The 12,191-nt window shown below is 46.0% G+C and overlaps 1 long non-coding RNA gene across 3 annotated transcripts in view; it reads right to left on the reverse strand.

Annotated features, from left to right (window-relative positions):
• LOC106972508 (uncharacterized) overlaps positions 1-12,191 on the reverse strand; it is a 14,665-nt gene continuing 2,474 nt past the window's right edge. Inside the window, exon 3 of one of the 3 annotated variants that reach the window (XR_008294113.1) lies at positions 1-289. This is a non-coding gene — a long non-coding RNA (uncharacterized LOC106972508). The other 2 variants (XR_008294115.1, XR_008294114.1) reach the window with 2 other exon arrangements.

Genomic DNA, 12,191 nt, shown 5'->3' on the forward strand with positions numbered 1-12,191 from the left:
TATTAAAAAAATTTTTTTAATGTTTGTTTTTGAGAGAGAGAGAGAGAGAGACAGAGCACGAGTGGGGGAGGGCCGAGAGAGAGGGAGACACAGAATCGGAAGCAGGCTCCAGGCTCCGAGCTGTCAGCACAGAGCCTGATGTGGGGCTCGAACTCACAAACCATGAGATCATGACCTGAGCTGAAGTTGGACACTTAACCGACTGGTGCTGGTGCTTGACGTATTTTATATCTTTACCTGGCTGGTGTTCATACAAGACTACGCGTATGTAAAAACTCAAAATGTACACCTGAAAAAAACCCCAACCAAACAAAAAACAAAAAGAAATTAGATCATAAGCATTTGCTCGTGCCATTTTGTCAATGTGGAAAAAGCTTAACAATCACCAAATCTAGAAGAGTATACAGGTATCAACAACACAAGAAATGACGGGTGTTGGCAAGGGTCTGGAAAAAGGGGAACCCTCATGCGCTGTTGGTGGGTGCGCACACTGATTCAGCCACTCTGGAAAACAGTATGAAGGTTCCTCAGAAAGTTAAAAATAGAACTACCCTACCATCCAGCAATTGCACTGCTAGGTATTTACCCAAAGAATACAAAAATGCTAATTCAAAGGAATCCAATACCCCGAAGTTTAGAGCAGCATTGTCTACAATAGCCAAACTATGGAAGCAACCCAAGTGCCCATCGACTGTTGAATGGGGAAAGAAGATGTGGTACAGGGGTGCCTGGGTGGCTCAGTCGGTTAAGCGTCCGACTTCAGCTCAAGTCACGATCTCGCGGTCCGTGAGTTCGAGCCCCGCGTCCGGCTCTGGGCTGACAGCTCAGAGCCTGGAGCCCGTTTCAGATTCTGTGTCTCCCTCTCTCTGACCCTTCCCCGTTCATGCTCTGTCTCTCTCTGTCTCAAAAATAAATAAACATTAAAAAAAAATTTAAAAAGAAGATGTGGTACATTGTAGATACAATGGAATATTACTCAGCCATAAAAAAGAAGGAAATCTTCCCACTGGCAATGAAATGGATGGGGCTAGAAAGTATTATGCTAAGCAAAATAAGTCAGTCAGAGAAAGACAAATACCGTATGGTTTCACTCCTATGTGGAATTAAAAAAAACAAAAACAAATGAGCAAAGGGGAAAAAGAGAGGCAAACCGGGAAACACACGCTTAACTATAGAGAACACACTGGTGGTTCCCACAGGGGAGAGGGATGGGGGTGTGTGTGAAAGGGGTGATGGGGGTTAAGGAATGCAATTGTGACGAGCACAGGGTGATGTACGGAAGTGTTGAACGACTGTACCGCACACCTGAAGTTAATATCACGCTATCCTGGAATTTAAATTAAAACTTAAAAAACAAAAAAGAGTACACGGGGGTCCACAGCACTCTTTCAACTTTTCTGTTGGTTTCCTTCTCACCTCGACTCACCCGGTATCCTGAATTTTATGTCATTATTTCCTTGCTTTTTCTTTGCGATTAGTTCCCTTCCACCTAATTGGAAAAATAGGAAAATTTTCAAACCTACAGAAAAGTTGAAGGAGGGCTGTGGACACCTGCATACTCTCTTTGTTCGTTTCGTAAATTCAAAAGGTTGATGTAACATAACATCAACCACAAAAAATATTACAATGAACACGTGTGTCCATCATCTGGTTTAGTAAACATAACAATAGTCATATTTTTTAAAGCCTTGTCTGATCTTCTTTTGAACTTATGAAATAGTTCTCAATAATAGGTAAAAATTTTAAAAACCTCCATAACATTTTAATGGTTTCTAAAAATTCACCCATAAAATTCATGATTTCTTTTGAAAAACATTTTTTAATGTTTTTGAGAGAGAGAGACAGAATCCGAAGCAGGCTCCAGGCTCCGAGCTGTCAGCACAGAGCTCGATGTGGGGCTCAAACTCACGAACTGTGACGTCGTGACCTGAGCTGAAGTTGGACAGTTAACCAACTGAGCCACCCAGGCTCCCCTAAAATTCATGATTTCAAAGTGTACAGGTCAGAAGCTCTCAGTATAATGTTTACAAGATTGCATGGTTGTCACCACTACTAATTCCAGAACATTTTCATCATGTGCAAAAAGAAATCTCATACCCACTGGCAGTCATTTCCCCATTTCTTTTCCCCTCAAATTCTGGTCAATCACTAATCTGTTTCCTGTCTCTGTGAATTGATCTATTCTGGGCATTTCATGTAAGTAGAATCATACAATATGTGGCCTTCCATATCTAGTTTCTTGCACTCAGCATGATGTCGGCTAAGTTCTTCCATGTTGTCGTGTTTATCCCTACCTCACTCCTTTTTATGGCTGAATAATATTCTACCGTATGGATACACTGCCCTTTGCTTATCCATTCATCGGCTGATGGGCATCTGGGTTGTTTACACTTTGGGGTTATGAAGAATAATGCTCCCACGAAGATTCACATACAAGTTGTGGTGGGGACACACATTTCAATTCTCCTGGGTGTACACCTAAGATTGAAATTGCTGGGTCGTACGGTAACTCTGTAGTTCATGTTTTGAGGATCGGTCGGCGATCTTCTTGCCCTCCAGGAAGCACCTGGCGATACTGGTCATGCTTCTTTCCAGAAGCTGTCTCCTTGTTCCACGATAACACTATCTGGTGCACCTACCACTCTAACAACTTCTGTTTCTTCCTTTGGCTTCTCTTCTCCCCTGCCCATTCTTCAAAGTACCCCCAAGTTCTGGCCTCTACTCTTCACTTGATGTGCTAACCATTCTTACTGTTTAAAGAGGTACCAACACCTACTAGAACTTTCTACCATGAACTTACCCCCCCCCCCCCCCCAGCCTGATGGGGTCAACATACTACTTGCTAAGTACTTTCTCAATCAACATAGACCGCCCTTCTTCCCTCTATCTGCTCCAAATTTTAGTGATCTTTTGGGGCCTACTTCAAATACAACTACACACGAAAGTTCTTCAGTGATCCCCCTCTCCCTACCAAGATCTTTCTTCTCTGAATTCTCAGATTTTATAGCCCATAGCAATTATCACGACCGCATATTGTTGATTAGTGTTTCGATCTCAAAGGTCTCTCCTCCCTCCACCTCGCTGATCCTTTGGTCACTAAAAAATTTCCAGGCTGCTTTAAAAGATGTACTGTGAAAAAATAAGCTTTCCAGTGTAACTACTACAGTTTCTCGTATATTCTTCCAGGAATATTCCCCAGATATTTACATATTTTTTTCTTTCATCAATGCTATCATTATAAATATGTTTTTCTATACCTTTCCTTTCTTCTCTTTGTACCCCAATTAGTTTTTTTCTTAATTTTTTCATGTTTGTTTAGTTTTGAGAGAGAGAGAGAGAGAGAGAGAGCATGAAGAGGGGAGGGGCAGGGAGAGAGGGAGACATAGAATCTAAAGCAGGCTCCAGGCTCAGCTGTCAGCACACAGCCCGACACGGGGCTCGAACTCACGGACCATGAGACCATGACCTGAGCCGAAGTCGGACGCTTCACCGACTGAGCCCCCCAGGTGCCTCTACCTCAGTTAGTTTTTAAACTAGAACTGCACTAATGTTTTCAAAAGTTTAGCTTCCATTACATCTGCTGATTATACTTTGCTTATGTATTTTTCTCCTCAAAAAACTAGATTAGTGAAGAATAATTTCTTTACAGAAATCATACTACTTTTTAAGTCATTTGGTTTTATTTGCTAAGGTGATCACGAGGCTACTTAAATTTGTTTCCACAAACAATAGATATTTTCTCACTGTAAAAGTTCAGAATTCTTTAAAAAATTTTTTTCTTAAATATTTATTTATTATTGAGAGACAGAGAGACACAGAGCATGAGCAAGGGAGGGTCAGAGAGAGGGGGAGACACAGAATCTGAAGTAGGCTCCAGGCTCTGAGCTGTCAGCACAGAGCCCAACGCAGGGCTCGAACTCACGAACTGTGAGATCATGACTTGAGCCGAAGTCAGTCACTTAACGAACTGAGCCACCCAGGCATCCCTAAAAGTTCAGAATTCTAAATAGAGGTAAATATCCCCCTTGACTACTCTTTCCCAAAAGTGGCCACTATTCCCTATTTGATTCGTCCAGAATTAAAAAAAAATTTTTTTAACATTTATTTCTTGAGAGACAGAGTGCAAGCAGGGGAGGGGCAGAGAGAGAGGGAGACACAGAATCTGAAGCGGGCTCCAGACTCTGAGCTGTCAGCACAGAGCCCGACGCGGAGCTCGAACCCACAAACGGTGAGATCATGACCTGAGCTGAAGTCAGATGCTCAACTGAATGAGCCACCCAGGTGCCCCTGTCCAGAATTTTTAAAGGCATTTATAGATAGGTTAGATAGATAGATGACAGATAGATAGAAACGTATCTGTAGAAACATACAGCATGTTGTTTCTTTGAACATAAACTAAATGATAATGTATATATAGTTCTGCAGCTTGCTTTTTGCCATTCAGTAGTAAAGAATCTTACCACATAGATGTAAATCGTTTTCTTAATTTCTTTTTTTTTTTAATTTTTTACATTTATTTATTTTTGATAGAGACAGAGCACAAGTGGGGGAGGGGCAGAGAGAGAAGGAGACAGAATCCGAAGCAGGCTGTCAGCACAGAGTCTGACGCAGGGCTTGAACTCACAAACTGCGAGATCATGATCTGAGCCGAAGTCGGACGCTTAACCGACTGAGCCACCCGGACACCCCGTTTTCTTAATTTCTTAATTGCCGTTTTCTCATATTTCTTAATTGACTTAGCTGGTCCTCACTGTTGGAGATCTGGGGCATCTCCAATGTTTTGCTATTCTAAGCAAGGCTGTAATGAATATGTCTGCATGCTTGACCTTATACACATCCAAGTGCGAGGACTGTTTCTCAGGGTAGATGGCAGGAGGTGGAATTCTGTGTCAGACAACATGTAACTTTGCAAGTGTCCTAGAGGGGCAGCTGGCTGGCTCAGTCGGGAGTCAGCATCATGAGTTTGAGTCCCGCGTTGGGCAGACACATTATGGAGGGGGAGGGGGAGGAGGTGGGGGAAAGTAGCGGCGGCAGCAGCACAAAAGTGTACTAGATACAACTGAATGGACTATTGCCAGTTCTGGTACAGTTGTAACAGGTAGTAAGTCATATACGTGGCCATCACTTTCACGTATTAGCTCCTTTAAAACCCAAGGGCATCTCATTGGCCTTGACGTCGTCTCGTCTCGTATATAGTAGAAAGAACACCAGACTAGGAATTGGAAGATAGGCTCAAGTCCTGGTTCCGTCCCTACCAACCAACTTGATCCTAGGCACTCCTTTCAACATCTGGGCCCCGTTTCTGCACCTACAAAATTAGAGGGAAGCGATGTTTCCTAAAATATGGTACCTACACCATCGGTAGCGGGCAAGATGCTGTTATTTTCCCTGATTTTTGTTTCAATAATGACTTGTATTTTAAACTAAGTTAGGAAGTGATTACCCCATCGAATCAAGGATTTATAGATATTATTATTTCTCAGTAATATGAAATTTACTTTATTTATTTTTTTTAACGTTTATTTATTTTTGAGACAGAGAGACAGAGCATGAACAGGGAGGGGCAGAGAGAGAGAGGGAGACACAGAATCTGAAACAGGCTCCAGGCTCTGAGCTGTCAGCACAGAGCCCGACGCGGGGCTCGAACTCACGGACCGTGAAATCGTGACCTGAGCCGAAGTCGGACGCTTAACCGACCGAGCCACCCAGGCACCCCTGAAATTTACTTTTTAAAGGGTATTTGTTTGCAGCGCCTGGCTGGCTTGGTTGGAAAAGCACATGACTTGTGATCTTGGGGTTGCGAGTTGGGAGCCCCACGTTGGGTACAGAGATTACTAAAAATAATAATAGTAATAATAAATAATAGAAAAAATTTAAAGGACATCTGTTTAACTTAAAAGTGAACTGGCTTGAAGGAAAATAGCCCGCATGTAACAGTGTAGGTGGTCGGCAAGTAGGGCACATCATGAATAGGATACATTAAGAACTGAAGTTTCTTTCTTTGCCAAATCAAGAGGTTAGATTAAAGCTGTAGGTCCCAAGGGCGCCTGGGTGGCTCAGTCGGCTGAGCATCAACTTCGGCTCAGGTCACCATCTCGTGGTTCATGGGTTTGAGCCCCACATAGGGCTCTGCACTGACAGCTCGGGGCCTGGAGCCTGCTTTGGATTCTGTGTCTCCTTCTCTCTCCGCCCCTCCCCAACTTGCGCGTGCGCTCTCTCTCCAAAAATAAATAAATGTTAAAAAAAAAATTTTAAGCTATAGATCCCAGACTTTTGGATTTCAATAACCAGAAAAAATGTAAAAATAAAACAAAAAAGTTAGTGATCAACATGGAGTTGCTGACTTTTTATTGTCCTAAACACATCAATGACAACAACAAATATATGCCCATCACCATTATTCAAGACAGATATTTAAAATGTTTTGGATTATAAAACAAGTACATGTTGAAAAATTCTCCAGTTGTACAGAAGTATGAAAAGTCATTCCCTTTCTCTGCCTTCATAAAATCTATTATGGACCTCCTTCCATTAGAAAGGACATTTTTAACAAATTTATAATTAAATACATAAGCATGCATATATGTAACCTATTAATACATATGTTAGTATATGTATTAATAGTATACTATATAGTATATTACATATATAAAATGTATATAAAATTATATATATGTGTGTGTGTATATATATGTGTATATATATACATTTCATATATATATATATACATTTCATATATATATATTTCATATATATATATTTCATATATATATAGATATGAACTATATACATGAAATGTATTATCTCAGGGCACCTGGGTGGTTCAGTCAATTGAGTGTCCGACTCTTAGTTTCAGCTCAGGTCGTGGTCTCACAGTTTGTGGGATCCAGCCCTGTATTGGGCTCCCTGCTGATGCTGTGGAGCCTACTTGGGATTCTCTCCCCACCTCCTTCTCTGTCCTTCCCCCAGTCGTGCTCTGTCTCTCTCAAAATAAATAAATAAACTTAAAAAAAATGTATAATCTCAAAACAAAGGACAGATCTTCTCAGCAAAGGGCAGGTGGCAACCTTACTTAGCCATTTGGAAGCCACTGGTTTAGATGATCTTCTCTCTAAAATTCCATGATTAAGTCTAGGATATCCTCAGTACTTCCATGACTTCCATTATTATCACCAATCTATATATTTCAAAAGACAATTAGGACCCTCTTTAACATTTCCTTGAGTGGGAAATCACAGATGGCAAAGCGCTTTTTCAGTCCTTTGACCTGCCTGTTCCACGAGCGCACGTCCGTGCTCTACCAATCACTGTCACTGGTTCCCTACGTCAGAGTTGTAACCTGGGGTCCACAGATCTCAGGGTGTTTGTAACACTGCGAAAACATATGTGGTATTTTGCATACACCAGCTGATCCTGGAGCATGAAGGTCAGGGGCGCTGACCCTTCGTGCTGTAGGAAATCCGTGTACGACTTTTGCCTCCCCGTAACATAACTACCAATAGCCTACGGTTGACCAGAAGCCTTGCTGCTACCATTAACGGCTGATTAGCCATGTTTTATCTGTGTGTCATATACTGTGTTCTTACTATAAGGTGGTGAGAAAATACAATGGTATTAAGAAAATCATAAGGAAAATACGTTTACAGTCGCGTACTGCCTTGATCAGTACCGTAAGTTTACGTCGCCTGTTTACAAGATGAATCATCTGTCAGTCCCTGCGTCAATGCACGGGACTAAATACTGGGCGTCAAAAATGAAAACGTGACATATGGTCTCTAAGTGTTTTTGTGCATAAGTTTGAACTTTCAAAAATAGATTTGTGTAATATTTTAAGGTAGGAGATGATAAAATACACTAATAGCTACGTGTATTTTGTGCATTCATCTAATGCCCTTTTCTTAATTTTGTCGATGTTTCTAGGCCATGCAGTGCATCCCCAAGTTTTCTCAAATGATCCCACATCTCCAAAATATCTTTGATATACTTATTGAAAAAATCCAGGGGCGCCTGGGTGGCTCAGTCAGTTAAGCGTCCGACTTCCGCTCAGGTCATGATCTCACAGTTCGTGGGTTTAAGCCCGCATCCAGCTCTGTGCTCACAGCGCAGACCCTGGAGCCTGCTTCGGAGTCTCTGTCTCCCTCTTTCTGACCCTCCCCCACTCGCCCTCTGTCTGTCTGTCTCTCTCTCTCAAAAATAAATATTAAAAAAAATAATTAAAAAATGTACATATAAGTGGACCCGCACAGTTCAAACCCACGTTGCTCAAGGGTCAGCTGTATACTGTTTTTCTGGGGGAAGGGCTGATAACTTTCTATGAACCAAAAAAAGAAAAACAGAAAACAAAAAACAAAACTAGAAACACTTGCATTGGGTAAGTTTCTTGCTTTGGCTTTAAAGAAATAATCTTCTTATGGCTTAGGAGTCCCTTACAATTTTCTTCTAGTTCTTTCTCAGGGAGGGGGCCCTCCAATTCTGGTTTGCATTGGACAGGCTGCGTGCCTAAGGTCCTTTTTCTCACCTCAATGGTCTTCTCATTAAAAACAGGGACCCCTCTCCTCTGCCAATTAGTTAGTCATATGGCACCTTAACTTTGTATTTGGTTTTTATTTTTTGAAGCACAGAAAGATAGAAAAAGGCAGGGAAGTGGTGTCCACTTTGAAAGCGACTAGCAGCCCAGAGACAGTGAGACATACAGGCACAGAGCCTACAGACAGACAGAACAGACAGGTACAGACAGAACAGACAGGTACGGACGGACAGAACAGACAGATAAGAGAAAGAGAGGAGCCTGAAAACGCAGGAGAGACACGAGAGTGGTGTAGACAGACGATGGCAGACAGACAGGCTGGCAAGGACAGAAAGGAGAATGAGTGACAGAGAGGCGGGAGAGAGCACCAGGCAGGCCGGCAGGCATGGAAAGAGAGGGAGAAAGCCGAGCAAGAAAGGAAGAAAACAATAAGGAAAGCGGGAGAACGATGTGGGAAACGGCGTTCCATGCCACACCGGGCTCTGTGGCTGAGAAAGTGCGGTCACATACATTACTGCGGGCAGACAGGGAGAACCCAGCAGACAGATGGGGTGATGGAGGGACGCAGGCCAATCAGACAGAAGAGAGGGAAGGTGGCCAATCAGAAGGAGGCTAGAAGGCAGCCCAAGACAGACACTTAGGAGGAAAGACAGAACCGAGAAAAGAGAGGTGAGAGATGGAGGGAGGGGAAGAGGGGAGAGACGTGGACACGGAGGCCGAAAGAGTTAAAATCAGGAGTCCAGGCAGTGAAAAAGCAGACAGGGAAGAATAGTGCATTCTCAGTAAAAGTTTCACCACGGTCTTTCCGAAGGGGCCTGGATGGAGCCTGTGCCTTTGTTTCCCCCCCCCCCCCCCCCCCCCCCCCCCCCCCCGTCCCAGGAGTTAGCATCACCATCTCGGAGGTGGCGGGGGAGAGGAGCCCAAGGAAGGAACAAGAGGGAGAAAAGTTTTTGTGAGAAGCAATTTCTTAGACTAGAGGAAGACAGACTCCTTGGACGGGCCGAAGTCAACAGCCTGAGGGTGCTGCTGGGCCTAGAAGGATCTAGAGTCACATGCCTGTAAAGACTTGGGGGGAAGGCAGAGCAGGCCCCCATGCACAGGAGCCTGTGCTGACTAACTGGACCCGTGCGTGCACCTGTGGGTGCTTCCCCGTTTTTTTCTTGCTTAATCCATGGTCGGTGATGAAGGGCCGGGGAGCTGTGCCCTCTCCCAGATAGCCTGGCATGCAGACGAGGGCCCTTGGGGGGAGCGGGCCCTTCCAGAGCGTGCCGCACTGGCAGGAAAAGCGTGCTTCTAGCGACCGATCAAAAAGACAGGTGCCGGGGCGCCTGGGTGGCGCAGTCGGTTAAGCGTCCGACTTCAGCCAGGTCACGATCTCGCGGTCCGTGAGTTCGAGCCCCGCGTCAGGCTCTGGGCTGATGGCTCAGAGCCTGGAGCCTGTTTCCGATTCTGTGTCTCCCTCTCTCTCTGCCCCTCCCCCGTTCATGCTCTGTCTCTCTCTGTCCCAAAAATAAATAAACGTTGAAAAAAAAAATTAAAAAAAAAAGACAGGTGCCCGAGAGCAGACTCAAAAAGATAAGGAACAAGAGGTGGCAAGCCAGGTGAGACAGGAAGGCCTATGGACAGACTGACAGAGAAAGAAGCATCCAGCAGAACTGGGAGAGGAGGAGGAAGGAGTGCGGCCCAAAGCGAGGAGACTTGTAGACGTGTAGCCCCTTCTCTGGAACAACGTCCAAGAAATGAAGAGTAGTGAAGCCGGCCTCAGGGAGAGGAGCAGGGCCCAGGGGAGAGGGACAGGAGGGAGGCTTCCTCTCCACAGGGTACTTCTAGCCCTCGAAAAATTCTGTACGTGTGTGTGCGTGCACGTGTGTACCATCTACTCAAAAGTGGGGGCGCCCGGGTGGCTCAGGTGGTTAAGTCTCCGACTCCCGATTTCAGCTCCGGTCATGATCTCCCTGTTCGTGGGTTCGAGCCCCGCGTCGGGCTCTGCGCTGACGGCGCGGAGCCTGCTTGGGATTCTCTCTCTCTCTCTGTCTCTGCTCCTCCCCTGCTCACTTAACTCTCTCAAAAGAAATAAATACACCTTAAAAATCAATAAAAATTTAAAAAGTTGAGTGACGAGAGAAGACGAGAAAAGAGAAAATGAGCGGAGATGTGGACAGCCAAGAGGCAGGCAGGCAGACAGCCGGGCCAGAAGGCAGGCAGACGCTCTGAGGGACCAGAAATACACGAAGGGAAAGGGATGGCCGGCAGGAGGGTGAGAAGCGAGAAAAGGTAGGGTTGGAGGGGGTGGGGTATGGCAAGAAGGCAGGTAAGGCTTTGGGGCCTGGGGGGTCACTGACAGGTGCGGGGAAGAGCGACCACCGCCATTGACGGGATGCTGATACTGCTGGTATTGAGGAAGCCAAGGGGGAGGAAGCCGACGTGCAGTCAGACTGAAAAGATACAAGCATTAACCAGTGGGATGGCAGCAGGCGACCGGGGTAGACAGGCAAGCAGACAGACATAAAGGGCGGCAAGGAAAAATCATGAACTTAACAGGCATAAATAAGACGGGAACAAGTAGGAGATAAGAGGCAAACCGAGATAGGGAGCCACGGCAGGGCCTGGAAGGTAGACAAACCAAGAGACGAGGGCTAAAAAAGTGACAGAGACAGGCAGGCGGGGAGACAGATGGCTAGAGAGAGAGAGAGAGAGAGAGAGAGGGGTGGGCAAACAGCCAGAGAAGCAGACAGACAACCAGAGAGAGGAAGAGGCTGCCAGCCAGTCGGGGAGGAGCAGACAGGCGGGCAGGCAGACACCAGAGCAGGAGCAAGCAGGTAGAGGGGCAGGTGGAAGCAAAGACAGCAGAGGGGACACGGACAAGAGGGAGAATGGAGCGAATGAACAGATCTGTCTGCAAAGCACACGAGAGGGTGACGGACGTGTGGCCGGAGATCCACACCTGCAGCTCATGGGCACATGAGGGCAGGCGGAGGCGCTCGGCGCAGGGGGAGAGGGCACCGAGGCTGGGGGACTGTGGCGCACATGATGTGCGGGGCTGTCCACATACACGTGGGGACACTCTTCACACACACACATGCGCGCGCGCGCGCGCACACACACACGGACCAGAAAGAGGAGGGAGGCAGGCACACGCGGGGAAGAGAGAAGTAAACAGAAACAAGACAGGGCTGGAAAGTCACTTCGAGGTAGAACAGCCTGAGCGGCCAGAGGGACGAGAGAATCAGTCTTGGAGAGAAAACACAGACACACACAGAGAGGCCCACACACAGAAAGGGGGACACCCACACGGACTCGCACAAAGACACCGAGGGAAGGGATGGAACAAAATGGAACAGAAGAGGGACAGCAGTCAGACCCGGGCACGGGGATGATACAAGAGCGGAGACGAGAGGATTCCAAAGGCCGGGTTCAGAGAAGGCTGGAAATCAATGCTCAGTCTAGTGCATTAGTGTGTGTGTCCGGGGAGGGGGGTGTATGTCAATAAAGAATGTTTCAGCCTCCCAAGCAAAAACTGGCAGGGTATTCCCCGTCCTGAATCCTGTCCCCCTTGCTGCCTACCTACCCCTCCCTCGTAAGGTGCTCCTGAACACTGTGGGGGGCTGCTGGGTGGCTCCAGGGGGAGAGAAATAACCCAGGAGAGAAACTATCCCTCTGTGCC

This window comes from Acinonyx jubatus, chromosome E1, assembly GCF_027475565.1.
Source record: "Acinonyx jubatus isolate Ajub_Pintada_27869175 chromosome E1, VMU_Ajub_asm_v1.0, whole genome shotgun sequence".
Classification (NCBI taxonomy): domain Eukaryota; kingdom Metazoa; phylum Chordata; class Mammalia; order Carnivora; family Felidae; genus Acinonyx; species Acinonyx jubatus.